This window comes from Equus asinus, chromosome 11 (genome assembly GCF_041296235.1).
Source record: "Equus asinus isolate D_3611 breed Donkey chromosome 11, EquAss-T2T_v2, whole genome shotgun sequence".
NCBI lineage: Eukaryota > Metazoa > Chordata > Mammalia > Perissodactyla > Equidae > Equus > Equus asinus.
Window position 1 is genome coordinate 56,713,081 of NC_091800.1, and position 10,270 is coordinate 56,723,350.

Consider the following 10,270-nt stretch of genomic DNA (forward strand, 5'->3'; position numbering starts at 1 on the left):
GTTATGACTCATGAACAAATTACTTTCATGGTTTGGTTGCATTTATATAAGACAGGGTGTGAATTTTAAAAATGGATCAACAAGATGGGACAGATTTAGGTGTGTACATATTTATGTAACATGTTTAAATATGGGCATAGAGAAGCAGAAAAACAAATACTTCTTTTGGAATATTCAATACTTAAAGCAGGATTTGTGCACTATTGTATTAGTGAACATTTATGGAAAATTGGCATCAGATAGGATCGTGGCCAAGAACCCTTTAGTAGAGTAAGTTGAAAGCTAGTGGAACCTTAAATCCTTGAGGAAATATGGAATAATGCCACTTGCAGATCTTTCATTTATAATAGATGGAATGCAAGCTCATTACAAATGGTAGGCTCACATCTAGCAATATGCTTCGCTCTCAGGAGATGTTTTAATTCACTCTCGTGATTGTCAGTCATACTATTTGCCCTGTTCTGTGCTGATTTGCCTTTTTGCAAATATAGCCCTGTTATTGTTATGCATTTTACCCACATCTGAGTCTTGTATCCCTCAGATAGATTTTAAGAACAGACACTATGCCTAATGCAATTCTTATGTACAGCTGGCTCCGAGAGGGCTGACAAGTCTTAAGTAACTCTTCCCAGAACATTTAACAAGGAGCAAAGCCCTGAATCTTTTCTAGGGTTCTGAAACCATACCAAGTGTCTCCTAACCAGCTCCGCCTGTGGGTGAGGCAAGCCTGCTCACAGGCAATCGGAGCAAGTTCAGAATTGTGCAGTAAATAGAAGGCAATGCATTGTCATTTATATTACAGGGAAATTGACCTTATTAAGAGATTAACAGTAGTACAAAAGATAACTCCTAGAGGCTTAAGAATTTTCTTTTAAAATGTATCTGTAAGGAGGAGCCTAGAAAAAAGAATTATTATCCAACTAACAAGGCATTTAGGCCGGAGTGAGGGGAGACTTATGTAACAAAGGAGCTCAGACACACTACACAGACGTAAACATTCCTAGTAAACATTTCTAACTTTCTCTCTCTTCTCTCTTTCTCTCTCTCTACACACGTTTATGCATTTATTATGCTATATATTATTATTGTGCAATTTATATATACATTTATGCATATATATAAATGCACATGTTTAATTCTAATTCTTTACATAGGCTAAGTCAAATAAAAGCCTCATCATTTTCCACTTTTACTCTCTTTCTTGAGATATTCTATTACTAATAATTCAGAGATCAGATCAAATTGTCACAGGTTAATTTAGAATTTCTGGGATTCCAACTTTATGGTTAGATAATCAGCCCCATCTTTTGGGAGCTTTTAGCGAGAACAGCTTCTTCTTCCCCAGAAGTACCTAGGAAAGGAATATAATACAAACACTCTTGCCCTGGGCTCTGGCATTCTCTGGGTTCCCCGTCATTCCTGTGCAGTTCTCGGAGACAATGATGCTGCCCTTCTTCCTTTGGCTTATGGCTATTTCTCTCAGCATTTCTAGAGGGCAGCTAACATCAGTGCTCTCAGGTGCAGAATCACAAGCTTCTTTCAAGGGCTAATTCTGCAGTGAAGTTTCTCAGAATCCTTGATGATTGTCTAGAGGGTATAAATTCTCCTGACGACTGCAGAATATTATCCAAATGATCCCTTAAAATATCTTCACAGGTACTGCATTGCAAAGCTATGCAAACTGGAAGTGTCCAAAAGCTGGTACCCATACTGAGCAAGAATCCTGAGATTTTTCATATGTCCCTGCCATAAATCTGTGAGGCATTATGGACAGCACCTCTTTTCTCTCTTATAGCCACATATCCAATCCTGTTCATTCCAACTTCTTAGCAATCTCTTCAATCTCCTCTTCATCCCAAGCCCTTTACCAGAGCTGAGCCACCTTCTCTCATGTGCGTGTTGTAAAAACCTCATCTTTGATCTCCCCACAGGTACCACTGATCCCTCTGATCAGTCTTCATTCAATAGCCGAGGTAACTTTATAATAGTTCATGCCTTATTATATTCTTTTTCTAGTTAAAATCTTTCCAATGACTTCTGCTTGCTCATAAGATAAATCCCAAATCCCAATGTGGTCTATAAGGCCCTATCTGGTGTGAAACCTGCTTACCTGAATAACCTCATCTCTTGTAATGCTCTCTCTTGAACTGTGATCTCTGGCCATTTTCCAATATTTTCTTCCTGTCTGCCTCAGGATCTTCACACATGCTCTTCCGACTTTGGGAATTACTTTTCTGCACCCCTCCATCAACTTTTTTATTCAGCTTCCTGCTACTAATCCTTCACATTTTAACAAAAATATCCCTTCTTCAGGGAGTCCTTCACTGACCCCAGTTCACACCGTCTGAATTGCCAGTTATATACTCTCAGCACAATATACTTTATAGACCAATAATCATTGACATTAGTTGTTTTATACATCTCCTTTAGACTTCAAGCTCCAAATGAGCACGGACTGTATCTTGTTCTTGTTTTAAATGTTTACATCATTGCTTTTCCTATACCTAGCTTGGAGCATTGCATCCAGCAGATGCTCAATAAATATTTGTCTATCACTTGCTAAGTGTCTCTGGAAGTGCATACACAGCACTCAGTTCAAAAAGGTAAACAGGCACAGTAACACTAATAAATTTCGGATTATACTATTAAAACTTCGGAGCACACGAAAAAATTTCAACTTTTCTCTGATTTTTTAGTATAGACAAAACATCTCAAGTTAATACCTTGTCCCTGGAAAATTATGTCCTTTTGCTTTAATCTCATATAATGCCTGCATAATATAGAGATGAAGTTGGTGAATACTTAATAAATGCTATAGAGGGCTTTCCAGTGCTCTAATTCTTTGTCCTCTTCAGCATCTCTATGGATTTAGCTATTTCACTTGGTTGTTCTCTTGGTTTAATATTAGCCCCTGAATTCTAGGAACCTGGTACGAATTTCCTAAGGAACTCTACTGGAAGATACTTTAAATGACACATCACCACATTCTACTGAAAAGTACCCCTCTTTGCCCCTGGACCATCTTCAGGAACTTTTACCCTCTTCCATGGGGTGAATTACTTCTTAAGCGGGCACATTGTCTAGAAAGGTATTGATGACCATGCTTGTCAAATCAAGAGCCACTTCTCAGTCCCGAAATATCTAGTCATTCTCTCTGCCATGGGACCCACTAGGTTCCATGCAATTAAAATTCAGACTTGAATTGTCTTTAATGATTATAATATTGATGCTATCCAAATTAAATACAAGTGATAAGAAATAAATATAGATCCATAGATCATGTTTATAGGTCTTTTTTTATCTAGGGCTAAAGTTTTACCTATTTACTAAGTGGTGGTGTTTTGGGGTTTGGAATATATATAAGTTTTTCAGCCATGCCATGTAATCTGAAAAGATGTCTATGTGTGATGAGAGGAAAACACCCACAAGAATCACGTCTGCTCTTGCACCTGATTTAAGTAATACTTACTACCTGTATGTGATTATACGGATAGCAAGATACGTTTGGATCTGCACATCAGACAGGATTTTTATAAACAGTTACTGCTAACAGAGGTGCTCCAGTGTTTCTTTCTGAACTGTGTAATACAAGAGAAATTCAAGAATATGTCTTGCTTCTCTTTTCGTCATATCATCTTTCAGAGGTTTCAAATTAACCACGGTTAGTAATGAGAGTGGTTTGTTTATGTATTAGCACATGTGTACTAATTCAGAATGATATAAAGATGAACACATATTATGATTTGTTATTCTGGGTATCATTTCATTTTCAGCCTCTAAACATACGGAGGTTGAAACCTGTGCTCGGGTATAGATTTTGTGCCTCTTTCAGAAAAAATGTAATCTTTGGGCAAGGTCTGATAATGACTTATTTCTCTGGCTTACACCTAGGAAGTTTTCCTCCAGTTATTTATTTATTTTATTTTTTAGCTTAATTCTTCAATTCATACATAAATATGTTCTCATTGCAAAAGATGTAAACAATACAGATAAAGAAAAATCCCTCTTGATAACCCCATCTCCATCTCCTAATCTTATTCCCTTTGCTAGCAGTGACCATGACAAGACATTTGATACATATTTTTGTTAAACTTTAAAATACATTTTGTATATATGTTAGTATATGTTAAATATATCATATAAATGTATCAATAAATATATCATGACTTAGATCAAATCACTCCCTTGCTTGAAATTCTCCAATGGCTTTCCATTTCACTTAGCATACAATCCATCTACCTCCTCCTGGCCTATAAGGCCCTTCCTGATCTGTTCTTGCTTGCTTCTTTAACTCCTTCCTACATTCTCCCACTTGGTCCAGGAACACTGGATCATTCCATCTCTTTAATATGCCCTGAATGTTCCTCCCTCACAGTACGCTCATAAGCCCTTTTCTCTACTTGGAATAGTCTAAACCCAACCTTTACATGGCTGGTACCTTCTCATCATTGAAATCTCAGCTGAAATACCATTTCTTCAGAAAGGCCTTTCCTCAGAGGTTATTCTGGTCATTTAGTCTCCTACCAGGTACTCTCTAGCTAATTATCCTGCTTGAGTATTCACAGCACTTACTACTACTCAGAATTACATATTAAAAAAAATAACCCCACCATGATTATCTGCTTTCTCTACTAGAATATAAGTTTCCTGAGGGCAGGGTCTTTGTTTGGCTTGTTCATATATTTATATCTCCAGTGCCTAGGATAGCACCTGGCATATAATAACTAATTGTTAAGCAATGAAGACTGGAAAGCAAAGAAAGTCCTGTTCACATCATGATTCATACCAAGGTTTTTAAAGTCAAGGAGAATTGGAGGCAAGTTCTATTGATACATGTGTGTAATGAGTAAGCTATATAACTTCTTTAAATATTCTTGTTTTTGCAATAGCAGTAATAATAATAATAATAATAGAACTAGCTCAGTCAAATTGTTGTCCAAATATTAACTGGGATATACAAGCAAAGTGACTACTCTTGTGCCTGGCATATAGTATGTGCTCAATCACGGCTAAGAGGGGAGTGATGTGAGCATCACAGCTGAATATGAAGTCCCTTGTTCGTGGCACCTCTTCCAACAAAAACAACTTGGCATCCATTCATGGAAAAAAGTGCTTTGTGGGAGCTATGGGATCCAGTACCATATGTCAAGCGACCAGGAAGAATTCTCACCCACTCATTTATCAGGTGATAGGTGCACAGACCTCAGTCCCAGCTGTAGACCTTGCAGTGACCTGTGAACTGACTCCAGCCCCTGTTGGCTGTGGTCTGGAAGCCCCTGGAAAACACTGTCTTAGACAATCACCCACAGATGAGAAGAGTCTTTGTTGAAGTCCAGGCTTCTAGCAGAGAAGTTCCAGGACACGTTGGAGCAAAATACCATGAGTTTGGATACATTGGAGAGGGTAAAAAGAACAGTTTGACTTTCCCTGTGTCACCCTTCCCTCAAGATGGCACAGCTTAGGGTGAAGAGAGATCATTTTATTATTTATAATAAATAAAATCAGAAATGAGAGAGGAGATATTGCAAATGATACCACAGGAAGACAAGGCAACATAAGAGACTACTAAAGATACTTATACACCGAAAAATGGAATAACCTAGAAGAAACGGACAATTTCCTAGAAATATACAACCTACCAAGACTGAGTCTTGAAGAAATAGAAAACCTGAACAGACCAATTACTAGTAAGGAAATTGAATCAGTAATCAAATATCTGCCAACAAAGAAAAGCCCAGGACCAGATGTCTTCCCTGGTGAATTATACCAAACATCCAAAGAAGAATTAATGCCAATAACTTCTCAAACTCATCCAAAAAACTGAAGGGGAGGGAACACTTCCAAACTCATTTTATGAGGCCAGTATTACTACAATACAAAGCCAGATAAAGACACTACAAGGAAAGAAAGCTACGGACCATTGTCTCTGATAAATATAGATACAAAAATTCTCAATAAAATGTAATAAGCAAACCGAATTCAACAGTACATTAAAAGCATCATACACCATGATCAAGTTTATCCCTAGGATGCAAGGATAGTTCAACATATGCAAATCAATAAATGTGACAACCACATTAACAGAATGGAAGATAAAAACCATATGATCATCTCATTAGATGCAGAAAAAGCATTTGACAAAATACAACATTCTTTCGTGATAAAATCTCTGAACAAATTGGGTATAGAAAAAATGTACCTCAACATTATAAAGGCCATATATGACAAGCTCACAGCCATACTCAACAGTGAAGGTCTGAAAGCTTTTCCTTTAAGATCAGGAAAAGACAAGGGTGCCCACTCTCACCAGTACTATTCAATATACTACTGGAAATCGTAGCCAGGCAGGAAAAAGAAATAAAAAGCATTCGAATTTGAAAGAAAGAAGTAAATCTGAAAATCCTAAAGACTCTACCAAGAAATTGTTAGAACTTATCAACAAATTTAGTAAAGTTTCAAGACACAAAATCAACATGCAGAATCTGTTGCATTTCTATACACTAACAACAAAATCTCTGAAAAAAAGAAAGAAAGAAAACAACCCCATTCACAACAGCATCAAAAACAATAAAATATTTAGGAATAAGTTTAACCAAGGAAGTGAAAGATCTGTATTCTAAAAATTATGACTTTTATGAAAGAAGTTGAAGAAGACACAAACAAATGGAAAGATGTCCCACGGTCACGAATAAGAAGAATTAATATTACTAAAATGCTCATAATTCCCAAAGCCATCTATAGATTCAGTGCAATACTTATCAAATTTCCAATGGCATTTTTAATAGAAATAGAACAAACAATTCTAAAATTTATGTGCACCCACAAAAACTCGAAATAGCTAAAGCAATCCTGAGAAAGAAAGGCAAAGCTGGAAGCATCACACTTCCTGATTTCAAACTATACTACAATACTATAGTAATCAAAATACTATGGTACTGGCATAAAAGTATACACATAGGCCAATGGAACAGAATCAAGAGCCCAGAAATAAACCCTTTCATATAAGGTCAACTAATATTTGACACAGGAGCCAAGAATACTCAATGGGGAAAGGATAAAAAACTGGATAATCACATTCAGAAGAATGAAAATGGACCCCTATCTTATACCACTCACAAAAATTAACTTGAAATGGGTTAAAGCCTTAAACATAAAATCTGAAACCATAAAGCTCCGGAAGAAAGCATGGAGAAAAAGCTCCTTGATATTGGTCTTGGGAACGATTTTTTGCATATAACACCAAAAGTACAAGCAACAAATGTAAAAACAAATAAATGAGACTGCATCAAACTAAAAAGCTGTTTCACAACAAGAGAAATAATCAACAAACTGAAAAGGCACCTATGGAATGGGAGAAAATAATTGCAAATCATATATCTGATAAGAAGTTAATATCCAAAATATATAAGAAACTCATACAACCCAATAGCAAAAAAATCCTAAACAATCATATTAAAAAATGAGCAGTGGGGGGCTGGCCCGGTGGTGCAGTGGTTAAGTTCATGCACTCCACTTCGGTGGCCTGAAGTTCACTGGTTTGGATCCCAGGTGTGGACCTATGTACTGCTTATCAAGCTATGCTGTGACAGGCGTCCCAATTATAAAGTAGAGGGAGATGGGCACAGATGTTAGCTCAACCAAAACAAAACAAGCAAATGGGCAGAGGGAATGAATAGACATTTTTCCAAAGAAGAAATCTAAATGACCAACAGGTAGATGAAAAAATGCTCCACATCTCTGAACATCAGGGAAATGCAAGTCAAAACCACAATGAGATATCACTTCGAATCTGTTAGAACAGCTATCATCAAAACCACAAGAGATAACAAGTGGTGAGGATGTGGAGAAAGCAAGCCCTTGTGCACTTTTGGTCGGAATATAAATAGGTACAGCCATTATGGAAAATAGTATGAAGGTTTCTCAAAAATGAAACATAGAACTATCATACGACCTAGCAATTTCACTTCTGGGTGAATATCCAAAAGAAATGGTATCAGAACCTTGAAGACATGTCAACATTCCCATGTTCACTGCAATATTACTCACAATAGCCAAGATATGGAAATGACCTAAGTATCTGTCTGTGGCTGAATGGATAAAGAAGAAGTGGTATATATATACAATGGAATATTATTCAACCATGAGAAAGAAAAACATTCTGCCATTTGCAATAACATGGATGGACCTTGAGGGCTTTATGCTAAGTGAAGTAAATGAGAGAGAATGACAAATACTGTATGGTATTACTTATTTGTGGAATCTAAAAAAACTGAACTCACGGAAACAGAGAGTAGAATAGTGGCTGCCGGGGACTGAAGGGTGGGGGAAAACGGAGCTGTTGGTCACAAAATACAAACTTTCAGTTATAAGATCAGTAAGTTCTGGGGACTGAGCCTATGGCATGATGATTATAGCTAACCATACTGTATTACAGACTTGAAAGTTGTTAAAGGAGGAGATCTTAAATGTTCTCACCACAAAAAGGAAAGGGCATTTATGTGAGATGATGGAGGTGTTAACTAACCCTCCTGTGGTAATCAGTTCACAACATATAAGTGTATGAAATCAACACATTTTACACCTTGAACTTAGACAATGTTATATGTCATTTATATCTCTACAAAGCTGGAAAGAAAGTGACAGCTAAAAGGAAAAAAAGTGGAGAAATAGAACCAGGTTTGAAATTTGGTGTCTACTCATAGGTGTCATTTCTGAGGTTTCTTATGTTTTCTCTTCACTGTTTTAGTTCAGTATTTCTTCCTAGGGGGGAAAAAGAGGTTTTTATCCCCCCGCTCCTTTTTTTTTTTTTAATTTAAGAGATGTGAGAAGGTAGGAAGGCAAAGATAAACTGCATTGGAAACCCATCTCTCCTTGCCCTTGGATGGATCTTCTGCCGCTCTTTCACTTTTTTGAACCAATTCAGGTGTGAGTGTAGAAGGAAGATCAAGAAACAGAACACACTATTTTATTTACCTAAATTCCCTATTTTATTTACCATACGGTCAAATGTGTACTGTTAGTGGAATTCACCAACTCTACACAGTTTAGTCTACCCTCCGCGGGCAATTAGCCATACTCTGAGCAGCAAACCTGAGATGAAGACAAAAAGACAGTCAGTTTGTTAGTTCAAGACCAATGTTTGGCTATTTCTAGTACACAGAATTTAAGTTTATCTAAAATGGTAGACAAGCCTTTCCTACAAACCAAATAACCCTCTGTTGTTTACAAACAATTGAAATTTGGAGTCCCATTTAATTTGTTCATGAAGACAAACAGGAAGGGGAGGAAGCAGAATTCTTAAGACTCTGCAGTATAAACAATTGACTAATGAAGGGACACAGATCGCCATAGCTAGATTCTCTCTGGCCTTCGCACTCGTTCACTCTCTTCTTGTCCTGGAATTAAGCCAGAATGAAATTAATCTGGTTAGCAGGAATTTCTCTTGTTTAAAGAGTATTTAAAAGTAGGATGGAAAACTATACAAATGTTTTCCTCATGTAATAGCATAAACTAAAAATATCTGTGTCTCGGTCACCACTTCAATTGTCTATGACAACCCTTGTCAGAGGGGTTGGTGGTGGAGAAAGCTTTAATCTGGGAAGATAGAAGGACAAGATTAGCTGGGAACGTTTGACTTTGCAATTCAGAATAAGAAATCTACTACATGATGAACTTCAGCACCTCCAGATTCAAGAAAACTTAAGTAATATGCAGTAGATTCCCCTCTTAATTTCTATTTTTCTCTTAACTGAAAAGTCAGTTAAATCCTTAGCTTGACATATTGTCAGGAGATCTTCTGGTTTTATTTAATTTTAGATTCCTCCTCTTGCTTTGTCTAAGTTCTGCTGATTCCCTTCTCTGTTTTTTGGCCCTTCTGCAGCACCCTTCCCTTCCCTTCCCTTCCCTTCCCTTCCCTTCCCTTCCCTTCCCTTCCCTTCCCTTCCCTTCCCTTCCCTTCTCTTCCCTTTAAGAACCTTGCAGTTGGTTCTTGGGTAGAGTGTGGGGTAGAGCCAGTTGCAGGGGATCTGATCCCAGCTTGGTGGCTTCCTATGTGAACTGTCATGTAAGCCGCTTAACCTCTCAGTGCCTCTCTTTTCTCTATATAAATGGGACTTAACTGACAACTTCATGGAGTTGAAGTGAAAATTAAATGAATTAATTGAATAAATGTGTTTAGAAAGGTTTTTAGCACATAGGAAGTGTTATGTACGTTTCACCTACTAGCTTTATTTCTAGTGGAAGATTTCGTTCAGTTTCATTGCATCTGTTC